At 42.2% G+C, this 15,329-nt stretch overlaps 1 protein-coding gene across 14 annotated transcripts in view; it reads left to right on the forward strand.

Annotated features, from left to right (window-relative positions):
- ZNF618 (zinc finger protein 618) overlaps nucleotides 1-15,329 on the forward strand; it is a 165,201-nt gene that overhangs the window by 43,983 nt on the left and 105,889 nt on the right. The gene's annotated exons all lie outside the window — the stretch shown is intronic.

Below are 15,329 nucleotides of genomic sequence, written 5' to 3' on the forward strand. Positions count from 1 at the left end.
TCTTGTCTTACTGCGTTTGCTAGACTTCCAGTATATCCCAGTATGATACTGAATAGATGTGGAGAAGGGGACATCCCAGCCTTGGGGGAAAGGCATCTAATTTCTCACCATTAAGTATGATGTTAGCTATAGGTTTTGGGGTACAGATTCTTCATCAAGTTGAGGCTTTCCACTCTGTTCCTAGTTTTCTGTTTTGTCCTGGTTAGCTTGGCTAGAGGTTTATCAATTTTATTGATCTTTTCAAACGACCAGTCTGGTTTCATTAATTTTCTCTATTGATTTACAGTTTGAAATTTCATTGATTTCTGCTCTTTTATTATTTCCTTTCTTATGATTGCTTTAAATTTATGTTGTTCTGCTTTCTCTAGTTTCCTAAGGTGGATGCATAGATTATTGCTTTTAGATCTTTTTTCTGATATATGCAGTCAGTTCTATCAATTTCCCTCTAAGTACTGCATTCACCGCTTTCCACAAATTTTGATAATTGTATTTTCATTTAGTTCAAAATATTTTAAAATTTCTCTTGAGACTTCTGCTTTGACCCATGTGTTATTTAGAAGTCTGTTATTTAATCTCTAAATATTTAAGTTTTCCAGCAATATTTCCAGCAAATATTTTGAAATTCAACCACAATTTTGTTATTTATTTCTAGTTAAACCCACTATGGTCTGAGCATATTTTGTATGGTTTCTGTTTTTTCAAACTTGTGAAGGTGTGCCTTATAGCCTAGAATGTGATCCGTCTTGGTGAATGTTTTATGTGAGCTTGAGAAGAATGTGTATTTTGCTGTTGTTGGATGAAGTACTCTATAAATGTCAGTTAGATCCAGTTGATTGATGATGCTGTTCAGTTTAACTATATCCTTACTGATTTTTTGCTTCACTTTTCAGTTCTATCAGTTTTTGTCTCATGTATTTTGATGCTGTGTTATTAGGTACATACACATTAAAGATGATTATGAGTTCTTAGAGAATTGACCCTTTGTCATTACGTAATGCCCCTCTTTATTCCTGACAGTTTTTTTATGCTCTCATTTCTGCTTTGTCTGAAATTAATAAAGCTACTCTAGATTTCTTTTAATTAGTATTAGCATGGCATATCTTTCTCTGTATGTTTACTTTTCATCCAAATATATCTATGTCTTTATATTTAAAATGGATTTTGGGGTACATAACATATAGTTGGATCTTCAGTTTTTTTTTTTTTTTATATCACTATGATAGTCTTTGTCTTTTAATTGATATATTTAGACTATTCACATTTGCCATTTCACAGTACCATATTTGGAACTGTTTTCTATTTGTTGTTCTTGCTCTTTCTTTTTCTGTCTCCCACTTTTTTCTGCCTTCTCTGGTTTGAATTAAGCATTTTATATGGTTCCATTTTCTCCCCTCTCATAGCATCTCAATTCTTTAAAATAATTTTTTTTTTAGTGATTGCCCTAGACTTTGCAGTATATGTTTCAGTATACATGTACAATTAATCTAAGTCCATTTTCAGATACCACTACAGTGCTTCACAGGTAGTGCAGGGACCTTAAAGCCAAGTATTCCCAATTGTTTCCTCTCATCCCTTATAAAACTGCTGTCACTCATTTCGTTTATCATAAACTCTAATCATCCAGTATATTGTTCTTATTATTTTGAACAAAATGTTATCTACTAGGTAGCTTAAGAATAAGGAAAATAAGAGATTTTATTTTACTTTCATTTATTCCTTCTCCAACACTATTTTTTTCTCTATGTATGTTGAGTTTCTGACCTGTTACTTTCCTTCTCTCTCAAGAACTTTTAATATTTCTTGCAGGGGTCTACTAGTGACAGATTTCCTTAAATTTTGTCTGTATCTCTCCTTCATTTTTAAAGGAGAATGTGACTGGATACAGATTTCTAAGTTGGTGTCTTTTTTCCTTTCAACATTTTAAATATTTCACTCCACTGTCTTGTTTGCGTGTTTTTTGGAGAGAACTTCGGTGTGATTCCTACCCTTGTTACTCTATATGTAACCTTCTATTTCCCCTTCTCTTCTGGCTTCTTTCAAGATTTCCTCTTTGTCTTTGATTTTTATGCAGTTTGAATATGATGTGCCTAGGTGTAGATTTTTTGTTATTTATTTTGCTTGGTGCTCTTTGAGCTTCCTGGTTATGTGGTTTGGTGTGCGTCATTAATTTTGGAAAATTCTTAGCTATTATTATTTCAAATATTTCTTCTGTTCCTTTTTTCTTTCTTCTCCTGATAGTCTCATTACATGTATTTTACCCCTTTTGTATTTGTCCTGCAGTTCTTGGATATTCAGTTCTGCTTTTTTACATCCTTTTGCTTTGTCAATATGGGAAGTTTCTATTTCTAGCATTTTCTTTTGATTCTTTGTCAGAGTTTCCATCTCTCTGCTCACATTACCACCTATTCTTCCACGTTGTCCACCTTTTCCATGAGAGCCCTTAGCATAGTAATCATAGTTATTTTAAATTCCTGGCTTGATAATTCTAAAATCTGTGTCATCTCTGTGTCTGGTTATGATACCTGCTGTGTCTCTTTAGACTTATTTTGTGCCTTTTACCATGCCTTGTAATTTTTGGTTGAAAGCCAGACATGATGTAGCTGGTAAAAGGAACTGAGATAATCAGCATTTTAGTTTGAGATTTTATGTTTATCTGGCTAAGAGTTAGGCTGTGTGAATAGTTTGCTGTAACTGTAGTTGTCAGAGGCTTAAATTTCCTCTGGTGTCCTTGTTTTTATCTTCCCTATAGTTTTGGGGGTTCCTTTCAGACTCCTTAAATAGAGTCTGAACCTTGCAGATCTTTCCGCTGTAATCCTCTATTAATCATTTAGGAGCCCTAGTGACGTGGTGGTAAGGTGTTGCAGGGAGGAGAAGCATTTTAGAATCCTGTGATTAGTTCTCAGTCTTTTAGCGGACCTGGGTCCCTAGGCTGTGACCTTAACAAGTGCCTCTCTTATTTTTCTTTTCCTTTTCAGGTCAGAGAGGAAGGCCAGAGGGAACTGGAGTTGGGTGTTTCCCTTCTCCCATGTCAGGTAGTCCCTTGTAAAACTCACTTTGGTTAGACTCCATAAATATTTTCCCTTGAGAGTAGGCCTGTGTCGAATAGGCCAGAATGTTCTGGATGTATTTCAAAATTGTTACTTTTTCTCTTCCCCTGCTGGAGCCAAGAGGAGAGTTTTCTTCCATCTTAGAACCCTGAGAAGCTGGTAAGGCTCCTGGAGGAAAAACTCAGAAAGAATTTGGCCCCCAGCAGTTTTTCTCTCCCAAGCTCATCTACACTCAGTCTCCAGTTACCCCAACTGTTCCTACCAGCTGCTGGCTCCAGGGGGCAGCTTCAGGTCATCATAAGCCGTGATTCTCTTTATTTGTCTGTCTCCAGTTTTCAGGGCCCTGCGACCTTAGGTTCCTGAAGGATCTAAGACAAATTATTGATTTTCAGTTTGTCCAGCTTTTTTCTTGTTTAAGTGCTTTACAGGCTGAAGTAGAGACCAGAAGTTTGTAGCCTCTCATTCTTTTATCTCTTTGTATTTCAGTTTGGGTAGTTTCTGTTGACCTACCTTCTAAGTCAGTGATTCTTTCCTCAACTGTGTCCAGTCTGCTGAGGAGCCCATCAAAGCCATTCATTATTTTTGTTGCTGTGTATTTGGTTTCTAGCATTTTTTTCTTAGAGTTTCAGTCTCTGTGCTTATGTCATCTGTCTGATTTTTCTGTTAGAGCCCATAACACATTAATCATGGTTATTTTTAATTATATTCCATATTAATCACAGTTATTTTAAAATAATATTCCAAAATCTGTGTCCTGTCTGAGTCTGGTGCTAATGCTTAACTGATGCTTACTTGTCTCTCCAGATTGCTTTTTTTTTTTTTTTTTGCCTTTTAGCATACCTTGTGATTTTTCTGTTAAAAGCCGCTCATGATGTATTTAGTAATAGGAACTCGGGTTGTGAGGTCTTTAGTGTGAAGCTTTGTTTCTGTGGCTGTGCGATGTTGTGGGGCCACAGTTAATGTTGGCTGTAGCGTAGGTGTCAGAGGTTTCAGTTTCCTCCTTGTTTGTTCCCCCTTCCCTTCTTCCTGTTGTCTTTGGTTTCCCAAAGAACTCCTTCTTAAAAGACTCTCGCAGCTCTCAGTTGTAATCCACTGCTGTCAAACTGTAGTCTTTTTGATGTGGTGGTGTAAGATGTCAGGGCGAGGAAGTGGTCTATACTCTTATGATTAAATCTCCGGCTTTCTTAGTGGGCCCGATTCCCTGGAAGCATTTCCGGAAGCACTTCTGAGCCTTCTTTTTTTCTCCTCATATGTGAGACAGGAAGGCTCAAGGGGCAGGCGTGGTCCAACTGCCCTTCCCCCAGGTCCAAGAAGTCTATGAGAAGTTCCTTCTCTTGAGGAAAGGCTTTTGTTATGGAAAACAAAGTGTTCTGTGCTGTTTCAAAATGGACCCTCCCTCCACCACCACCCAAAGCATAAACCTGTTCAGGTTCCCACAGAGTTGGTGGCTCCCCTAAGGCTGGGTCCCTGGGAGTCCCAAGCCAATGGACACTCAGTCACCAGCAATTTGACAATTATGATATAAATGTTTCTACCAGTTACTGGCTCCAGCTTCTGCTGCTGTTCCCAGTAAGCTGTCCTTTGCGCACATGCCTGTCTCTCCAGTTGTCAGAGTGATGATTTGCTCTGTGACCTTAATACTCCATCACAGAAAAGTTCTTCATTTTCATGTTGTTCAGCATTTTTCTTGTTGTAAGGACGGGAGTGATGACTTCCGTTCTCTTTCCATGTGGAACCTGAAACCGGAAGTCACCATCTGCTGGGTTCTCTTATTTCGTGATTGTGCCGGAGGGCTTGGTGCCCATACATTTGCTGGGAGATGGGGGCACAGCCAGGCCTGGGCATGTCATAATGGCAGCTACCTTCCCCCTTCCTTGTGGCCCAGCCTGGCCTGGCTAGACAGATCACAGTCAGTGGTTCAGCTAGTGCTTCTGCCTCTCATTTGGGGGACAGGTGATGAGTGAACCAAAGTAGGCTGAGAGTCCTGCATTCAGGTCTGGGCTGTGCTCTCTGGGCCTCAGTGTTTCCACCTGTGCAGTGGGGAGGGGCAAAGCCCTTACAGCACAGGGTGCTCTTGTGAGAATAACACTGCCTTCACTTGACACGTCACCAGAGATGAGGGCATAATTTTGTAATGAGTTTGTATTTTATGGAAGTATTTCCAGATGCCAGCTTTGCCTTTGGTGTTACTGTTAAATAATAAAAAGGTTTCCTAATAGGAAGAGTGGGAATGCTAGTCACATGTGGGCAAATGAATAACCAGCAACTTGGAGCGTGTTTATCTTGGACTTTTCTTTGCATGATAACTGTGTTTTTTAAAAAAGCGTTTCCTCCGATAACAGGACTGACTGTCTTGTGGGGCTTCCATGCCTTGTGAGAGGAATAGGGTGTTTCCAGGGTGCGATAAACCAGTGGCTTTCATTCATTCCTCCTCATTTGCACAGGAGACTCAGTGTTATACATTCTCTGTGGGTTGTGAGGCCAAAACTTGGGGAAAATTGCTTTGCTTTCGGAAAACTGAAATTTGGGGAAGAAGAAACGGAAATACATGTTCAGGTTAACTTTTGTTCATTTTCTTAGATAGGATGTCGCTTAAGTCATTTGGGGGTGGAAAGAGCTTTGCACATGTTCTGTTTGCTCGTAAAAGGTATATGCATTTAAAACTGCAGTTAGTTTAAATGATGGTCCCAATTCTACTCCTTTTAAAACTTTAAAAATTTTAGACATGAACCTCATGAAAGTGAACTTCATAGGTTCAAGATTCTCCTATTTAAAAAAACAAGAAATCTGTTCAAAAGAATCAGGTTGGTCCTTGAATGGACAGGAAATTATAGCCATTTTAGCAAAACAAATCCAGAGGTGTAATGTTCATCCTGTATCCCAGCACCTGGCATGGTACCTGCAAAGAGGAAGTGCTCATTAACGTTTGTTGAGTGAATTAGTGAGTGCAGTCACCTGCCTACATTTCTGTCCATCAGAGCTGGACAAGAAGATGTGCACAAGCAGAGAAGTTTGTTTCCTTGCCTTGCGTGCTCAGATCTCTCATCTTTCTCACCTTTGGGCCACAGAGGTAGCTGCCACTGCCTTGGGTGTTGATACTGAACTTCCCTGGGCTGAGGACAGATGATGACCCGACAGAATCAGTTTCATATACAGTTACTTCCCTTGTTTGACTTTAGCCTTGTTGAGGGGTAGGGAAGGGAAGCAAAGGCCAAAGAAGCACAGACACATATTGGACATTGAAATGTGTGCTCATCATTGCCTCCAAATCAGTATCTGGGGTGGGGGGTATGGAATTTTGCCTTCTTAGGATAAAGCTGAACAAAAATTATTGGATTTAGAAAGAATAGGGAAGGTTGTGGAGTTGGGAACATGACTCTGGCTCTGTTTTTATGCAGTAGGGCAGAGAGATGCTGAGAGATGCAGTGAGCAGAGGTGGACTTGAGTTATTCCCTGATTGGCATAGGAGCCCCTTTCAGTCATTAATTCAACAAATAGTCTCAGAGCACCTGCTGTGTGCTCAGCACAGATGAACAAGATGGTCCCTGCCTTCGGGGACCACACAAAAAAGTTGGGTGGGAAGATGGGCAGTTTGAGAGCACAAATGAGAGGCACCTTCCCCGAGCTTAGGGTGTCAATGAAGGCTTCCTGGGTGAAGGGGTATTGAAGATTGAGTAGGAAATTTCAGATGAATAGGAAAGCAGCCTTTGAGGCAACAGGAACAGCATGTGCTAAGGCTCAGAGGCAAATGAGCAGATGGCACATTCAAAGATCTGAAGGTGTAATTGGTACCATGGGGTTGTTCAGAGCCCAGAAGGGCAGGTTGTAAGATGCCTTTTGTGCCTGGCAGAGGGGCTGGGATTTTATCCTGAAAGTGGTGAGGTGTCAGGGAGGGTTTGGGCTCAGGAGTGACCTGATCAGGCTCAGGTTTTAGATCTGTGCTGACTGGTGCAGTAGCCACTCGCTGCATGTGGTTGTTGAGCCCCTGAAATGGGGCTGGTCCAAACTGAGATCCTGTTTCTGAAGACTTACTATGAAAGAGTAAAACATAGCTCATGGATAATTCTTTCAACATTGAAGTCATCTTGAAATGACATTTAGGATATATTGGGTTAAGTTTAAAAAATATATTACTAGAAGTAATTTTGCTGTTTCTTTTAAAAATGTGGCCACTAGAAGATTTAAAATTACATGTGAGGTTGACATTATGTGTTTATTGGACAGTGCTGTTCTCTGTTCTCTAGGCTGATGGGTGGCTATTTAGTGTAATGATTGATTCGTTTGTTTGTGAATTCATTTACTCAGCAAGTTTATATCTATAGATTGCCTCTTGTGGGCTAGGAATTGTTGTGGGCATTGGGAATACAGCAGTGGACAAGGCAAGGCCCCTGCCCTCACAGAGACTGAACAACTAAATAAGAAGTAGAATTCAGATAACTTTAAGTCACATGAAGATAAGTGAAACACAGTTGGGATATACTGGTAACTAACATACAGGGAATGAGGTCTAGGGCTGTTTGAAATTGGGAGTCAGGAAAGGCAACTGATAAACAGGCTTGAGTGGAATGAGAAAACAAACCTTGTGATTGATGGGGAAGAGCATTCTAGGTGGAGGGAACAGTGAGTGCAAAGGCCCTGGGGTAGGAACGAGCTTCGTGTGTTGGAGAAACAGTAAAAAGCTACTGTGGCTAGTTAGAGAAAGTGAAGGACACTGTGAGATGATGCAACCAGATAGGCAGGGTCAGCCAGATCCTGAAGGGCCTTACAGGCCACCATGAAGGGGGTGGAAGATTTTAGAAGGTTTTGGGCTGGGGTGTTGACAGGATCTGATTTAATTTTAAAAGGATCCCCCAGGCTGTTGGGAGGAGGAAGCATGGAGTTGAGAAGACTGGTTGGGAAACTTAGAGGTAGCCTACATGAGAGGAGATGCTGCTTGGGAGTGCATGGAGAGATGCTGAGGAGGGATCAGAGATGGAGTGAATCACCATGTCACAGCCAGCCGTGCTTAGCACTGGGATGAGTGTGGAGTGTGAGAGAAAGCAGAATGAATCAAGGCTGACTCCAGCCTAGGGGTTTGCTGGACCACTGTGTGCTTGGTTACCAAAGCACCACTGCCAGCTGGGGTGAGACTCAGGGAGGAGCAGGTCCTGATGGGGTGGGATGGGAACCTGTAGACCTGGGAAGTTTCAGATGCCTCTGAAAGACGTAAGCGGTTGGATATAAGAGTCTGGAGCTCAGGTGAGCAGTGGTCAGAGCTGAATGTTAAATCGGTAAGTCATCAGCATGGAGATGGCATTGAGTGTCACCTACAAAGTGAGTGTAGGTAGAGACCCAAAGCTGAGCTTCTGCCTTGGGGAGAGACAGGGGAACCAGCCAAGGGAATGGCCATTGAGGTGGGAGCAATACCTGGAGGTGAGGGGTCCTCAAAGCCAAGAAAAGAATTTCAGGAAGGGAGGAGAGGTCAGCCATGTTAGCCGAGATGAGGATTGAAGATTGTCTACTGTTGGCAACAAGACAATCTGATGACCTTGAGGAGAGGGATTTCAGTGGCGTGCTGGGAGCCAGGCTGGCTAATTAGAGTGGCGTGGATTCCAAAGAATGAGATTGAGGAGGTGGGGTAAGCAGAGACAAGAGTTTTGCTCCAAAGTGGGATAGAGTTAGGTGTAGGGGCTGGGAAGGATCTGGTGCAGAAGGGAAAACCGTTCCAGGAGAGAGGAGGGGAAATTGCCAGAGCAGTGACCTCGGGTTAGGAAGAGGGGATGGGACCTAGCGTCGAGTGAGGCGTTGGCTAGGTTGGCAGGGGTGTGTTTGGGCTAGGGTAACAGGCAGGAAGGGGATGTACAGATGGAGTACAGTACAGATGGAGCAGCCCATTAGATTTGTTGGTGGAATGATGAGTCATTTTCTTCTGATTGCTTTTATTTTCTCAGGGAAAGTTGCCATCCGTGAAGAGAGAGCAGGTTGGTTGAGGTTTGACGAGAAAGGGGAAAGTCTCAAATACTCATTTAGGAGAGTGGATTGAGGAGGGAAAACGTTGTGCTGAATAAAGGCCCACTTTGAGGTTTGTGATCATAAATTTAAAGTGAGACAGTCCGTGTGGTTGTTTGTGTTCCTCCAGAATAGGGGAGGCAAGGAGTTGACTTGGGGTTCTGCCAGGGAGTAAAAGGCTACAGAGAGCTGGAGCGTTGACTGTGTCAGGGCAGGATGATCATGGTGGGCCTGGTCTTAGCTGGAGAAGGATAGCAGTGGGTGAGAGGTCCCACTGGCATGAGGACTGGTGGCAGGAGTCTGGGGACAGGATGCTCGAGGTTGAGACTGTTGATGTGCTGGTGTCATTGGCGAGGATGTTGAATATGTGAGTGGGTTGTTGGGCTGGTGGCGGTGGGGGCTGGGGGTGTGTGTGGAAGCCACCAGAGGAAAGAAAATTAAAGAACTGGCTGGAGTCACTGGAGCTGTTCTGAAGACAGAGTGATGGTAGAGGGAAAGGCAGTGAGCGTCGGCTGAACTCTTCACCACGAGGTACCCATAGATGATGCCACTGGGAGGGCTGGTAGGAGGGGTCGCCGGGACTATGGACTTCAGCATTGCTGCCCTTTTCAGAGGCGGCTGGAGGAGAAAAGCTCCGGAGCTGGCCGAGTAGTGTAGGGGATGCCCACAGATCAAGTCAGGCCACCCCAGGCCCAGCCTTGGTTCTGCACCAGTGTTTGCCGCTGGGCAGGTGACCTCCTTGTCTGAAAAGTGAGGCTAGTAATTGCACCAGCCTCATCCATCGATTGCAAGGATTAAGTGGACAGAATACACAGAGCATGGTTAAGCCAGTGCTTGGTTTATGGTAAGCGCCCAGAGACTGGTAGCTCTTTTCACCAAAGCAGAACCCTCCTTAAATGAGGAAGATTTGTTCCCAGAGAGGCATTTGCAGTTGTGTTCCCGAAAATGGGATTGTTTGAATGAGAACACAGCATCCCAAGGGCACTTTGAAGGGGACACATCCGGTTGGTCACATGCATTCAGGCCTGTTGGGGAAGCATCGTTCTTTGGGCACAGGGTGAAGACAGACAAACTGGATTAAGTTAATTCCCGAGCTGTGTGTGACTCGGGCAGACGCGCGGAGGCAGGAGACCTTGGTTGTGAGGACGCTCTTGGCCTTGGCCTGAGTGTGGAGATGCTGGGGCCGCCAGGGTATCCTGTTTGTAGAGCCCTTTGTGCTGTATAAGCTCATTTGCTACGGCAACTCTGTGAAAGAGCCGTGGCAGGATGAAGAGGAGAATGGGGCTCGGGATCCCTCACAAGCCCAGCCCTCCCCTCGTGCAGGCGTGAGCAGCCTTAGACCCAGGGCCTGATTTTATGAATGGCCATGAGGCCGGTTAGCTGGTCAAGGATGAGGGGATGTGCATACAGGTGGCCTGGCTGGGGCCCCAGTGGCTGGTGTGGGGCTGCAGCCAACCCTACCTGGTAGGAAGCTGCTTTGCGGCCCAGGCCCCAGGATAGGGAGGCTCTCTGTGGCGACTCTGACCTTTCCAGAAGGCCAGTGCTGCGGTGGAAGCAGGTGGACCTTTCCTCCCAGACTAAACGGGTGCCAACTGCAGCAGCTTCACAAAGGTGAGCACCTCGCCAAGGTTAAGTGTGTTCGTTTTAGGAGCTGAAGTGGGAGCTGCCAGCCCAGGGACAGGCTCAGGAGAAGGCTCGGCCAGTGCCTTCTGGCTGGCTTCCCGCAGGATCACACTGGGATGAGAGCTATCCGCAGGGACAGCAGGACCGCCTGCTCTCTGCCTGGCCCTGGGAACACCCGGTGCTATGCCCAGAGCTTGTCTTCATGTTGCTTCACCCCACAGAAGGAGCACTGCCCCAGGACCGGGGTTGGAAACTTGACTTTCAGTCTCCCACTTCCTGGCTGTGTGACCTTTGAACAAGGAATTCTTTCTGGACCTCCGTGTTGCTTCTGAAAGAAGAGGGGGTGTTGGACCTCTCCAAAGCCCCCTTTCTTCCTCCCTTCTCCCCCTACCATAGTCAGTCTTAATTGGTTTCATTCTTGGTTGTGTCCAGTGCTGTGGACTGCAGCTGTTTGAGGATGGAGTCTCTCTTCATCCCCACTGTGTCCCCAGGACCCTGGCGCATGATAGTTGCTCCACAGATGGTTGCCGAATGGATCACACTTAATGCTTACTTGCAGCTCTGAGCACTCCGTCACCTGGAGGCCCAGCTGCTGGAGCAGAAGCAGGCTGGGCCCCTTCTTCATAACATCCCAGGGGAGGGGATGGTTGGCTTGAAACCACAGGCTGGGATTCTTTCTCCTCCTACCAGGGAACCCTCTCATGCAGAACCTGGCACACTGAGTGCTCGATAGGAAAGGCGGGACAGCCTGGTGATCAGGGACCAGGCAGTGGAGGGAGACAGACCTGGGTTCGTATCCCAGCTCTGCCGTTACCTTGAACAACTCTCTTCCAGAGTCTGAGCCTCAGTTATCTCAGCCTGAAAAAAGAAGTAGAAAAAGCTACCTCATGAAGGTGGTGAGGATTAAATCAAATAAGAAAATTCGCGTGCCTACCATGGTGCCAAAAAAAAACAGCTAATTTTTTTTTTTAATGAATAGTAGATATTTGTTGAAAGAGTGAATGGGAATCCTCTAGAACCTTCTAGAATCTGACTACTCCTAGACTTTCTTCAGTTGGCTGCATGGGAATTGCAAAGAACTGGGGGCCTTCTGCCCTGTGCAACTTAGAAGGATGGGGATTGATGCAGAATTTGGATTCTGGGAGGTACCTTGGACACGTGACCACAGGTTCTCTCTGAACCTCATCTGTACTGGGAATAATAGAACCTGTATCATTGGGTTGTTCTAAGGAACAATTGGGATAATACGTGTGTAAAATGTATGAAAATACAATATGCTTAGAACCTGGCATATTGGTAAGTATTTTTTTTGTCATTGTTTTACTTTGTTTTTTTAAAGATGCTTAGAAATATCTCCTTATTCCAATATTTTTTAAAATTCTCCTAGTATTTATTTAGTATTTTTTTTAGTATTTTTCTTTCCCATTTTGCTGTTTAATCCATCTGGCATTTATTTTTATGTATTTTTCCAAGTGTCTCACCCTTATCTATTTCTAAATTTTGTTAGTTTTTGCCACGTCTGATTTTATCCAATAAAACTTTGCAGAAAGAGTTGGGACCCCATTCTCCAGTCTCAAACCCCTCCCTCAGAGGTACCAGCAATCTAGAATATGGTGTTTATAATTCCCAGACATGTTTTATAATGATGCTGTATACAGATGAAGCCACAGCTATCCCAAGGGATCCTGCAGCTTACATTTTTCTTTTCAGAAACTTTTTTTGTCATAATTTCAGACTTACAGGAAAGTTGCAAGGCAAGGACAAAGAATTCCTATGTAACTTTCACCCCAGTTCCCGGGATGTTAACATTCCCATACTTGCTTTCCTTCCCTCTCTCCCCAACTCTCTCTCTCTATTAAATTCTTTTTCTAAACCATTTGAGACAAAAGTGCAAGTGTGACACCCCTTTACCCTTAAATACTTAAGAATGGTTTCCTAAAAAACAAGGACGTTTGCTTATATAACCACAGTTTCAGTGATCAAAATCAGGAAATTAACACTGGCGGAGTGCCGTTAGCAGGTCTGCAACCCTTATTCCTGTTCCATCGTCTGTTCTGCTAATGTCCTCTGTTCTGCTAATGTCCTCTGTAGGCAAAGGGAACCCTGGGTCAGAAGCTGAATTCCCTTGTCCTGTCTCTGTAGTCTCTTTACATCTGGGTCGCTTCATCAGTCTTCCTTTTGTCTTTTATGACCTTGGCTTTTTCTTTCTTTTCTTCTTTTTTTTTTTTTTTTTTGGAGTATGGGCTGGTTATTTTGTAGAATATCCCTCCACTTGGCTGTGTCTGATATTTCCTTATTATTAGATTCAGTTTTTGCAGGAATACCTGGAAGCAATGGTGTGGCCTTCTCAGTGCGTAACATCAGGAGGCATGGCCATTATTATTAGTGAATAGTCTGTCCTTTCCCCACTGATTTGAAATGACACGTTCACAATTGTCTAAATTCTCACAGACACAGAAGTCTCTGGATTTCTTATTCTTTTAAATTGATCAGTTTACCTAATTCTGTGCCATTCCCTGCCCCACCCCGCCCCCAGCTGTTGTGATTCCTGTACCTTCAAACTATACTAGGTTTGCTTCTTGGTGTTTGTAACATGTTACTCACGGGAATGGAATTCTTTTTCCCGTTATATTTTCTGATTATCGTTGATGTGTAGGAAAGCCACTGACTTGTGAATATTTATCCTATATCTGGTTACTTCGAGTTATCTTTTATTCTGATTCTGTTTTCTTGATTCTCTTGGTTTTTTTTTTTTTAATGTAGACAGTTGTATCTGCAAGTAATGCTAGGTTTGTCTCTTCCTTTTTCATACTTGCTTTCTTTTTTCCAGTCTTTTTATATTGGCTCAGATCTCTGGAATAATTTTGAATAATATGATAGTGATATTGGACATTCTTTGTTATTCCTGACTTATAAGTGGAGTAGGTCTGACATTAAAGTTGGAGGGAGATGTGGAGATTTTAAAAAATTGCTAGTGGACTATGTTGATCATTTTTTAAAAAACTAAAAATCTATAAGACCTACGTCGATGCTTATTTTTAGAGCTGTATTTTGTAATTTAGTGCCATGTCTTGTTTGCTAACATTTATGTGGGAATTTTGAGTCTGTATTTATGTAAGTTTTATCTGTAATTTTCTCTTTTAAATTACCTTTGCCCAGTTGTAATAGGAGAAGTCTGTTATCTTTGTAGCAAGAACTGGGGTGCTACCCTCCCCTCAACAACTTAGAAAATATGATCTGTTTATTGAGGATTTGGTAGAATTTGCCAGTAAAATTAATTGAATATTCCCAGTAATTTTATAATTCAATTTCTTCCTCTGACTCTTGGTCTATTTAAGTTTTCTATTTCCTTGTAAGAGTCAATTTTGGGTAATTTTTATTATTTAGAAACAGATCTATTTTGTATGCATTTTGAAAAACATTAATAAAATCTCCTTCCTTTCTCCTTCCCTCTCCCTCCTGCTGATTGCAGCTACCTTCCTATTTCTTAATATTTTAAATTTATTTTTTATTTTCTTGGCCAGACACAATAAAGGAGCAGAATGAGGTTAGCTGTTTACTGGTAATTTAAAGAATTTGCCCTTGCTTTTATTGTCAAGCCTTTTGTTTTCTATTTCTTCAACTTCTGATCTTTTTTGTTCATTTTTTACTTTCTTTTGGTCTATTTCGATTTTTTTCCTCTCTTTGGGGTGACTGGAAGTACCCCTTGGGTTTTGCCATATAGTACTCTCATTGTTCATTTTTAAATAGTCCGCAGTTTTAATTTCTTTAAAAAAATGCTCCTCTAAATAACCTTTGGGTTACATTTCCAAGTGGTTAAATTTTTTGTGGCTCTCTTTTTGTTTCATTTTTAGTTTTATTGCTTCGTGGTCAGAGAATATGACCTGTATAATTTCTAGCTTAAAAAAATTATTGAGGTTTTCTTTGTGGCCTATCACATGATCAGTTTGTAATTGTTCTGTGGATTTTTGAAAAGATATATATTGTTTTATAAGTACATATGAAAATATATCTAATTGACTGTATTTTTCAAGTCCTTTATTGTACTTTTGTTTTTTATTTTTATTTTTTCAAATTCTCATGAGCTGTCTGTTTCTGGGAAGTATGCTGCAGTCTCCTATTATAACTGGTTTTTACATTTCTCCTTGTATTTTCAGCAGTTTTTGCTCTGTATATTTAATGGATATGTGAAAGTTTATTATTGCATATCCTTTTGGTGGTAGAATTTTGTATCAATTTAAAAAAATCTTTTTGTCCTTAGTAGTTCTTTTTTCTTTTTTTTGCTTTGGGGCCTGGTTACCAGTTCTGCTTTTCATTGACATATTCGTGGTGTCTTTTTGTTAATTCCTTATTTTTTGAAAAAGCTTTTTGTTTTAAAATAATGTACGACTTCACGCGGAATGGCAGGTAGATTGCAGAGAGTTTCCATGTCCCCTTGGCCCAGCTTTCCTCATTGATAACATCTCGTGTCATCATAATCCCTTCTTATCTTAGCCTTTCTGGGTCTTTTTGTTTTAGCTCCTGGCCTACCCTATGTTACCCATAAATGTGATATCCTCCTTTTTTAATGGGGGAATTTATGTACCATCCATATCTATCATGTTTGCTTACATTTCAGCTTCCTTCTGCCACCTTATTTTGCTTTTGGTTTTTTATTGTGTTTTTTCCTGT

Source organism: Camelus ferus, chromosome 4, assembly GCF_009834535.1.
Source record: "Camelus ferus isolate YT-003-E chromosome 4, BCGSAC_Cfer_1.0, whole genome shotgun sequence".
Taxonomy (NCBI): domain Eukaryota; kingdom Metazoa; phylum Chordata; class Mammalia; order Artiodactyla; family Camelidae; genus Camelus; species Camelus ferus.